Here is a 10,229-nt window from a genome sequence, read left to right on the forward strand (position 1 = left end):
TCTAAATGTATGTAAATAAGCCTCTTACACTTCCTGAAAACTTAAAATTAGGGTCATAGAAATTTCAGTCCCTGTGACATAAAGTATTGTAGTTGAGCTCTTAACCTGATTTCTAACCTAACTTTTTTCCTTGCCTGTCCCCAAACTCTAAGGAACATTTATGGCTTACTGTTTATCCTTTCTAGAGTAGAAGTGACTCATCATGCAGACTGAACTTGAAATTACAACATGAAGTCATATCAGGGAGACTCAACTACTGAATCTATAATTAACTAGAAAACAACTATGACCTTCTAAATTTGTAACAAACTGAGTTTATTTGTAAGTAGTCTTTTCCTGTAGCAAAGAGATTTTTTGATTTAATGCTGAAAAAAAATTACTGTTCCACAGCTGATAATCAGGTTTAAAAAGCTGTTAGAACATAGTCTCCCAAAAGAGGATTCCTGATCTGTTTTCCATTTTCCCTCAGTCCATGCACTTACACAAGGACAAATATGTTTATTCACTGAATATTATATAGGCATGCAGCATATTGGGCTTCACAACCAGATTTCCAAGACAAAGTACATTGGAGGTATGTGACCTTGGAAGAAAACATTGGGAAGGGGCTCTTAGAGAAATGCTTTCAGGCTTAGCATGGCAGGCCTTTAAGAACAAAATTGTTTATGTTAAAAGGGTTAGAGTGGTAAGACCAGTGAGACACAGCAAAGGTTTTTTTGCTTAATGTGAACCTAGTTCAACTTTTAACCGAGTTATTACTATTAAGATGAACTGGTCATGCAAGCTTTGGGCTAATGAATGTGTTTGTCATAATTTATGGATGTTAGCTGTGAGCTTGAGCTTTTCTGGATTGCAGTCATGGTAGGAACTTTTTAAAAACATGCCTGCATGTGTGCATGCCCATACACATAAAATACAATTTGGGTAAGACATTTAAAAATCTTATGTATAAATTTTGGGGTATACATATGGAGTATTTCTTCCAAGGTATAGATCATGATGTATTCCTCTGTAGATAGAACAAGAATTGTTTTGGTGAAGGCTTAAATACATGATTCTGAAGAGAATTTTCACAGTCAGTTTATGGGCTGATGTCCCTCTGCTTTCTTCTTGTTTTTGGAGTTGATCATTAGTAATTGAACTGCAGTGGTTTTTGAAATCTTATCTGTGCTCACTGGGATGCCCTGTTAGGTGCACACGTTTACAGCAACAGGACTGTGAGCTTTGTGAAGAGTGCCAAAGACTGCAGTTTGCTTCTTGCTTAGGGCAAAACTGGATTTTAAGGCGGAAATCCCTGCTAAGTCAAAGGATGATGACAATAAGGTAATACAATGACATTGTAATGAAATGTTGTCTGGCAAGCCAAATGGAGTTTTGTGACGTTTTTAGAATCTGTGACTTCAACAGATTTACAAATAGCCTCTACTGAACTCATGGTTAAAATCTGCCTTATTTTGGAGAGAATTTATCAAGAAAACATGTAGATTAGCTGTATGAATGGCACTAAGGACTGCATCAGTAAAGTGTATCTGTATGGCCATGAGAAGAGGCATCACTCAGTTCTTAATTGCTGCATGACTGGAGAAGATGTAGGCGAATGAATAAGCTGATGAAGTTTCTTGAACCTGCAGTTGCTCCTACATCTTTACTAAACAAAGTATTGTCTGTCTTGTTCTTTGACTCCATTCCTGGCAAGACTTGCTAGGTTTCTGGTGTTGTATCCCTAGGTTTTTGGTGTTGTATCCCTTCTCGTATATCTCTGAAAATGTTGTGTTCAGGGAGGCTGTGTGAGCAGTGGTGACTACTAATAGATGGTTCTGGACCATATCCCAAATTTGTTACAGACATGAGATCCACATTCTTTGAGTGGTTTGGAAATGAGTCTATTACCTTTGGAGAAATATTTTTTTATAGGGCAGCAATGTATACCACAATGCCTAATAGCAGAAGCACAGTGAATAGTAGATATGACTTGGCTCAATGCCAGTTAAGCTACTCTCTTCTTTCTACTGCCTTTGGAAAGCTTTTTGTACATTTTTTTTGCTTTTCCCCTGACAGATCTGGGAAATGTTGCAGCTGAATTGGATTGGATCAGTAGACACAGCTCAAGAAATCCATGCAGCAGTTGAACTTGAAGTCTTAGTTCCTAGCGCTGGGCACATAGAGCATTGATTCTTATTTAAGGACCTAAGTATATATTATTTTTGTTTAGATTTAGAGGAAGACCTTTGAGTTTAGAGAAGGGGTGGCCCCTTTCAAGCTCTGACAAAACTTGTAGCTGGTTTTAAAGATGGTGATAGAATCCAATTCAAATGTCATGAACTCTTTTCCTATTGCTGAAATCTACATGCTATTTCTACCTTAAGCACAGTGGGTATAGCCAAGGGTTCTGTTTGTATCCTGTTAAGTTGCTCTGCCTCAAATACATTAAACATATGCAGGCTGTCATTATAGAAAACTCATGCTTGACATGAAGGAGACTAATGAAAATACTCAAATTGAGTCCTTGGAAACTTGTTACGAAAAACTCAGTATTTGTTCTGGAAGCTCCTGGGCCAAAATCTAAATTATGTTTTACCTTGAGATTTAAGGTACTTAAAAACATCCTTGTCCCCTCCACTACTGAAAAGATTGATAGAGGTTTCTGGTTAAAATTTAGGTGTGTCTTGTCTTCCCCCCCCATATTTATCTGATATAGTTTGTTGAATACTTTAAGCATCAGGCTGGCAAATGTGAGGTATTCCTGCTCTTCTTTGTTTTGACTAGTACTTCTCAAGAATTGGACAGTCCAGATATTATCCAATCTGCAAATTCTGCTTGAGGAATGGAAGGGATTTTAAGCAGTATTGAGGTATTTAAAGAAAGAGCCAAAGAACACCCTAAAGACATGTAACTAAGACAAAAGCAGTTTCAGCTATCAAACCTTGTCCAAGGTACTAGTACTAATGCCCTAGAAGGAGGTTCCTAGTTACTGATTTTTTTTGTGGATGTTGGACATTAAGTAGCTGTTGGATAAACAAAAAATTTATCAGTACTAGCACTAAAGAAGCCTGATTTTATATGCAATTGTGCCTCAACTTAGACTGCAAGCTCTAATTGAAGTTGTGGTGTAATACAGTGTTTTCATAGAATGGTTTGGGTTGGAAGGGACCTTTAAAGGTCATCTAGTCCAACCCCCCTGCAATGAGCAAGGACGTCTTCAACTAGATCAGGTTGCTCAGAGTGTAGTCCAGCCTGACCTTGAATGTTTCCAGGGATGGGGCATCTACCACCTCTCTGGGCAACCTGTTCCAGTGTTTCGCTACCCTCATTGTAAAAAATTTCTTCCTTGTATCTAGTCTGAATCTACCCTCTTTTAGTTTAAAACCATTACCCCTTGTCCTATCGCAACAGGCCCTACTAAAAAGTCTGTCCCCATCTCTCTTATAAGCCCCCTTTAAGTACCAAAAGGCTGCAATAAGGTGTCCCCGGAGCCTTTTCTTCTCCAGGCTGAACAACCCCAACTTTCTTGGCCTGTCCTCAGAGGGATGGAACACCTCTCCTGTGATCATTTTTGTGGCCCTCCTCTGGACTCGCTTCAAGAGGTCCATGTCTTTTCTGTACTGAGGACTCCAGAGCTGGATGCAGTATCCAGGTGGGGTTTCACTAGAGCAGAGTAGAGGGGCAGCATCACCTTCCTTGACCTGCTGGCCACACTTCTTTTGATGCAACCCAGGATACGGTTGGCTTTCTGGGCTGCAAGCGCATGCTGTTGGCTCATGTCCAGCTTCTCACCTACCAGTACCCCAAAGTCCTTCTCTGCAGGGCTGCTCTCAATCCCTTAATCCTCCAGACTGTGGTGGTACTGGGGGTTGCCTTGACCTAGGTGCAGAACCTTGCACTTGGCCTTGTTGAACCTCATTAGGTTCACATGGGCCCACTTCTTGAGCTTGTCCAGGTCCTTCTGAATGGCATCCCATCCCTCAGGCGTGTCAGCAGCACCACTCAGCTTGGTATCGTCCACGAACTTGCTGAGGGTGCATTCAGTCCCACTATGTCATTGATGAAGATATTAAACAGTACTGGTCCCAGTACAGACCCCTGAGGGACACCACTTGGAGCATGGATGTAGGCCAGTATGTGCTGCAAAACATGGATCTTGACTTGGCCATGCGTGAGCATATACAGTTGGACTAGGAAGCTGCTAAAAAGTCCTGGGGATTTTTAATATTGATTTGGATAACAAACTACCTGTTCAAGCCTACCAGTGAGGGCAAAGTCTTGGTTTTGTCACAGCTGTGCTTTTTGGCACTGCTGCTCCTGAAGAATGTGTCCATGCCAGTACCAGCTCTGATTTGTTCCCATCCAGAATGTTGTTTTTTTTTTGTTTCCCTGAAATGAACATAATAAAAAAGGCAGAAATGTGACCTCAAGAGTCAAGATACAGACTCCAATGATTGGTCACTGTCTCCATGTTTTTATTAGATTTTCTGAGGCTGTTTTTTTCCCTGATTTGCTGGATAAAATCCATACAAATGAAATCCAAGCACAGTCAGTAAATAATAATGAAAAGGTAAATTCATTTTACAGAGAAGCCAGTGCATGTAAGACATCATCTGGAATGATGGTGATTTTTTTTTTTGCACAGATCACAAAGCTATTACAGTCTTTCAAAATTAATATCTGGCTCTTAGGCTCCATAACAGTTTTTGTGACCTCTTCTTACCCTTTGGCTAATAAGAAAAATGATACTGTTTTTAAATACAAGACAGACACAAGACACGATAGTTCCATGGATAAGACCGATACTTCTGTTAAATACCATGGGATGGACAAGTGCTTGGCTCAGGTTTTCCAAATTGCAGACTGGTGATGAGGCCACCTTTAGGGCAGGGGAGTATGGAGTTGCCCCACAACATGGTGAGGAGGCATGGAGAAATCCCCCTACCAGCTTCCTACCTCTCCTCTGCAGGCCAGGCATGGCACAGGGGTGGAAACTCAGGTAGAGGTAGCCAGGTTTCAGTTTCTGCATCTCTGTGGTGGCAAGGGCCACCTGGCCTGGACCTGACCCCACCAAATTCCAGGATGTTTCCAGCGCTCCCATCAGTGGTAGCGACTCTGTCATGTCCTTATGCCATGGTAGTGTACAACTCACAGGCTGGACTGTATCCAATTTTTTCTCACACACCAGATGATATTCTGTGTGCACAGCATGTCTTGGAGACCTAACTTTGTAGGGATTTTCATTTCAGAGAGAGCATGAGAGATTAATAACCCTTAACTTCTGTGAATTGCTCTACCATGTGATGTCTTGACACTATTCCACCAGTGTAACTTGGTTCATTTTACTGGAGTCATGTCCGTTTAAAACAAGAATGGATCTCAGGAGTGAGGTTTTTAGCCATACTTTGAATACATGTCCTGTCTTAGTACTTAAGGTTTTAAGTCCTGATAATTCCAGAGTTGTCTCATATAAGAGTAAGTTGCACAAAAAAGGAAATTTGCTTTGGAACCTTGAGGCCGTTGCCTTAATCCAGCCACATACTGAATATGTTGCAGGAAAAAGACTTCCTTGCAAAGCAGTCCCATCTTTCAGCTGACGGCTACATGAAGGTTTATTGGGTTTTGTGGTTTTTTTTTTGTTTTTTTTTTTCCCCCAAGTTACATGCTTGTGCAATGAATGGGCTGGGGGTAACTTATAACCTTATCTTGCTACAAAACAGTGGAAATGTTTTTGCTTTGGGTAGTGAAGAGGGCATTTGAGATGAACTGGCACTGAGCTGGGATGGGAGCAGGGGACTTGTGCCTTTCACAAGTAAGTCTTTCTTGATGCTCTTGGAGTTCTCAGGTAAAGGGGATTCTTACCAGAGCACTGCCACCTACAGTCTGGGGCCCTGTGTCAGTGCTAGGCGAGACAAACCAAGACTTTCCATTCCCATACAATAGCAAGTCACTTGTCTCCTGCAATTAGTTACCTAGAAGAACGATGAGATTGGCCCTGTGTTCTTACTTCATCCTAGGATAATGGATTAGTCCAGATGCTTGACAGAATTGCATAAAGTGAGCATGATGAAGTGCAAACCCATGTGGGGACAGCCCTAGCACAAAACAACCCTTGCATGGCATACTCTGATTTTCTTCCTCATGCTTCATCTCATGCAACGGTTCCACTTAATTATTGCACTGTGGAAGCTGGCTGCCTGGGCAGGGATTAATCCTTTCCAACAATTGCAATCAAACTTCCACTCATGCACTCGACTCCTAATGCTGGGTTCGTGCTTAGGGGAAGGGATGGGAATTCAAAAGCATGGTCTTTTGTCAGCAGCAGAAATTTCTTCTTTGTCTGGCTCAACAATAATGGTGATGATACCTGTTCAGGAGGGAGAGGAAGAATCTTGTGTAGGAGGTAGTAAATTCCCAAGTTAGCCATATGAAGAAACGAGTGATCAACCAAAGTCCCAAACGCACCTGCTTATTTAGCTGGGCTGGCTTAGGGTAAAAGTTAAACATTTTGTCTGGGGTTTTGGGGAGGGGTTGGGGAGTGAGGGAGGGTACTTAGACTTCTGGGATTGTTAAGTGCCTGGTGGGTATTAGATGCTGTCTTGGGATGCCTAAAAACCTTGTATCTTAATCTTCAGGTGCCAAAAGATCTTTGGAAATTGTCCCTGACACCTTGAGAAAAAGGTAGTGCCCGAATGTAAGTCTTCAATCTTAGTAAGTACAGAAGTAGCACAGGCTCAGACTAGTTCTGTGAAACTACAGATAACACATGAACTAAAAAGAAGACATGACTGGGGAGGGAGTGCACTTGTGGCTTTTGAAATAACTTGCTGCTCAGAAAATGTAGTGCTCAAGCCAGACTGCATCCTTAGTTTGTACTCATCTCAGTATCTTTTGGAGCTGTGCTGAGCAGTCTAATGACCACCTCTTCATGCACCAAAGGGGCAAAACCTTTGCTTGTGTTTGAGCTTGAGATGTTGTCCTCATAGTTTTGAATGTGTTTTGGTCGGGATTCACCTGTGCTCCCACTTCAGTCAGTGCAGAATTTACTGTGTTTCAAAGGAGCTCAAAATAAACCTTGAGGATGGCAGCAGTGTTTGTCTTGCATCCCACTCCTCCTTTGAAATCACGTGCACTCATTTATCTCTTTAAGAAAACTCATGGGGAGTTGATAATCAGTGCTGTCTCAGGGCTAGGATTTCCATTTTCCATAGACATGTGGATTTCTGGTCCGTAAGTTATTTGAATAGGGTGTTTACTGCTGTATTTGCAGAGGTTTTCAAAGCACACTGAGAGAGCTGGAGTGGTTTGGCAAAAGGGCTAAGGTTTACACTAGGGGCTAAGACTGAAAGTTAACTTTTACCCAGAGTGGCATCACTGTCATGTTACTATACAGTGTAGAGACAATTAAGGTCAGATGCATGTGTGAGCTCACTAGCAAGTACTAGCCAGCCTGTCCTATTTAATCACCACTACAGGTTGCATCTCCAATTGCCAAGATTAAGGCATACTGTTACTTTCTTTAAATTACTGTTATCATTTTTATACAATAATCAGCCTCTGGCATAACTACATTTCTGTCAAACGAATTTCACATCCTTTTAAACTGCATATACTCCTCATTTTAGGTTCTTTTCAGATACTGCATCTTCCAGCAGGACATTGGCAGTGAGTATCTGGCATTTTTTTTTTTTTCTCTCTCTCTAGATATATGTATGTTTCAAGTTCCACTTATTAATCTCCATCTATTTCACACAGTGGAGAGTGGTTGAACCCAAAATACTGCCAGAATCCACTGGCAAAAATCTCAGACCATGAACTGTGTAGATAAGTTTTACTGCTTTGAATTCTCCATGTTTCATGAAAAATGAATATGCCTTTGACATAAGTACCATCATGTGCGTGGTGTAAAATGACCAGACTCCATTTTCACATCTTGCCTGATTGCTTGGCAAAAAGCTCCTGTAAATCTGTGTTACCTTATGTTCTGATAGCACTCCTATAAAAAGAAAATTCCCAAGTCATTGGGACCATTGAGGTTCATTAGTAACTCTTCCAGCTCTTTAGATAGACAAGTTTTGGGGCCATGATTAATTGTAAATTTTCTTGAAAAAGAATAAAACAATTGCATGTAATTTGGTAAAAACAGATCCACATCCTTCCCATGTGGCCTCAAGGTTTATGTCAATGACATTCAGATTCCTAATTTGCACTGGAATCTCTTGAGGCTTTGGAGTAATAAAAAAAACACCAAACCACCCCAAAAACCCCAAAACCCCAACCCCACCATTGTGTGCACCGATAATTTAAAGATGACAAAGGTGCAAGTAGTATTGTAGAGGATCAGATACATAGGGAAATGGGGATTTTCATACTCTAAGGTTATTCAAATCTGTATGTAGCAAATCAGACCTTGCTTCTCTGATGGGCTCTGCACGGAGTATGGGAGTTTTACAGTCATTACTGATGGCAGCACCAGGAACTGGTAGCTGTGCTGCTTTGGGGATGCTGCTACTCTGACTTTGAGCTTCACTTTGTAGGAGGAAATAAGACCATTTGGCTCCTCCTGGTGGAAATACACACCAGCTTCTCTCACAGAGTTTGAGTTTGATCTGGCTAAATCATAGTAAACTTGTATTATAGAAATCTGGTTTAGGAAGCCAGCCAACTACAGGCTTATTGTCAAAGAGATAAAATTACTTACCTAAACCTGCACTATCCAGCTTTGCAGAGTTGTAGTGGCTTAACAATTTGCATCCTTAAACTGAATTAATCTTTGCTTGAGATAGCTTTATTTGCCTTGCTCCATCATGAACTTGAAATGAAATTGGGCCAAGATGGAATCTGTGTAAATGGACCCACTGTTGATGCTTGCATGGTGTTGCATTTTAGCCCCCTCTAAAATGGGGGCTAAATTTTAGCATTTTAGCCCTCTCTAAAATGGGGGCTAAGCCCTCCTCTGAGGAGGGCTGCCTTCCTCAGAGCGAGTTATGTTACTCCTGCCAATTCTCCAGGCTTGTTGCAGGCTTGTTGCTGTCCTTGGGATTTTCCATCATCAAGGCAGCCTTCCTCATCTTGTCTACTGTTATGTTCTGACTGTGGAGCATCTTTTCCTGTAGGCTTAAAGAGAGAGAGAGAGAGATCAGTAAATAGATAAAGAATAAGGTTGCTTGTATATGTCACTCTGGTTCTTTAAGAAGATGGACTCTGTAGGGAGTAAAACTCTTAGCCATTAAGAAAATTGTTATTTGAATTGGTTGTGACCCAGAGACAAAGCAGAACAAATACATCCCAGGATGCGACAGGAGAAGTGCTGTCTCGAGAATGCCCTTGATAGCCTTGAAATTTTTTTCATGGGCATATGATGACAATTCCAGCAGACCTTGTTACAGCTTACAGAATTCCCTTACTGCAGCATCTCAGACAGCCTTCTAATTGTGTGCATTTGTGTGTGCATCCTGAAATGAGAGTGGTTATTTCGCACTATTCTCTTAGCAGAAAGGTAAAATAAACTCTTAAGGATACAGTTTCAAGGAGGCTATTATGCTATTGAGCATCATGTTACTTTGCACAAGGGTTTGCTCATTGTTTTCAAAACTGTCTGAAGAGGATGCTTTTTATTGCATAGAGCATTATGAAGTAATGAACAATTTTTTTTTCTCCACTTTTTTACTTTAAAGGTTTCAGTTCTAATGCTTTCAGTTCTTGAAGTTAGAGACGTACAGTATTTAAATAGGAAGAATTTTTTTTTAATGGCAAAAATGCTAATGTCCGGATTTCCTTAGAAATCAGAGTTACTTGCAAATATGCAAAAGGAGTGAGGATCAACTGTGTTTGGAGCAGTTGAACCCCCAGGTTTAGCTTCTCACATCTCTTAGATATGTGTGTCAAGATTTAGTGTTAAAAGCAGTAACGGTTTGTCTTCCATGCTTCAAATACAGCATAATTATGTTCCTTTCCAAGGTGCTTCAAAAAAACCCCTAGCTATAATATGACTAACATAAAAATAACAATAAGAGAAAAAAAACCCCAAACACAAACCCCCAACCCCCAAACACACACAACCCAAAGCCTAGGCTATGCTATGACATCAGAGTTTCAACACCACAAACAAAATTGGAGGCACTCTGGTCTTGCAAAAGTCGCATACTTCATTTTAAGTCCTTCTGTAGCTGCTGTTATGTAGTTTACCGCAAGTCCTGGCAACACTGACAAGTGTGGCAGTAAAGTAAGTATTACATCATAATTTT

The sequence above is a fragment of the Ciconia boyciana genome, chromosome 5 (genome assembly GCF_034638445.1).
Source record: "Ciconia boyciana chromosome 5, ASM3463844v1, whole genome shotgun sequence".
In the NCBI taxonomy this organism is placed as follows: domain Eukaryota; kingdom Metazoa; phylum Chordata; class Aves; order Ciconiiformes; family Ciconiidae; genus Ciconia; species Ciconia boyciana.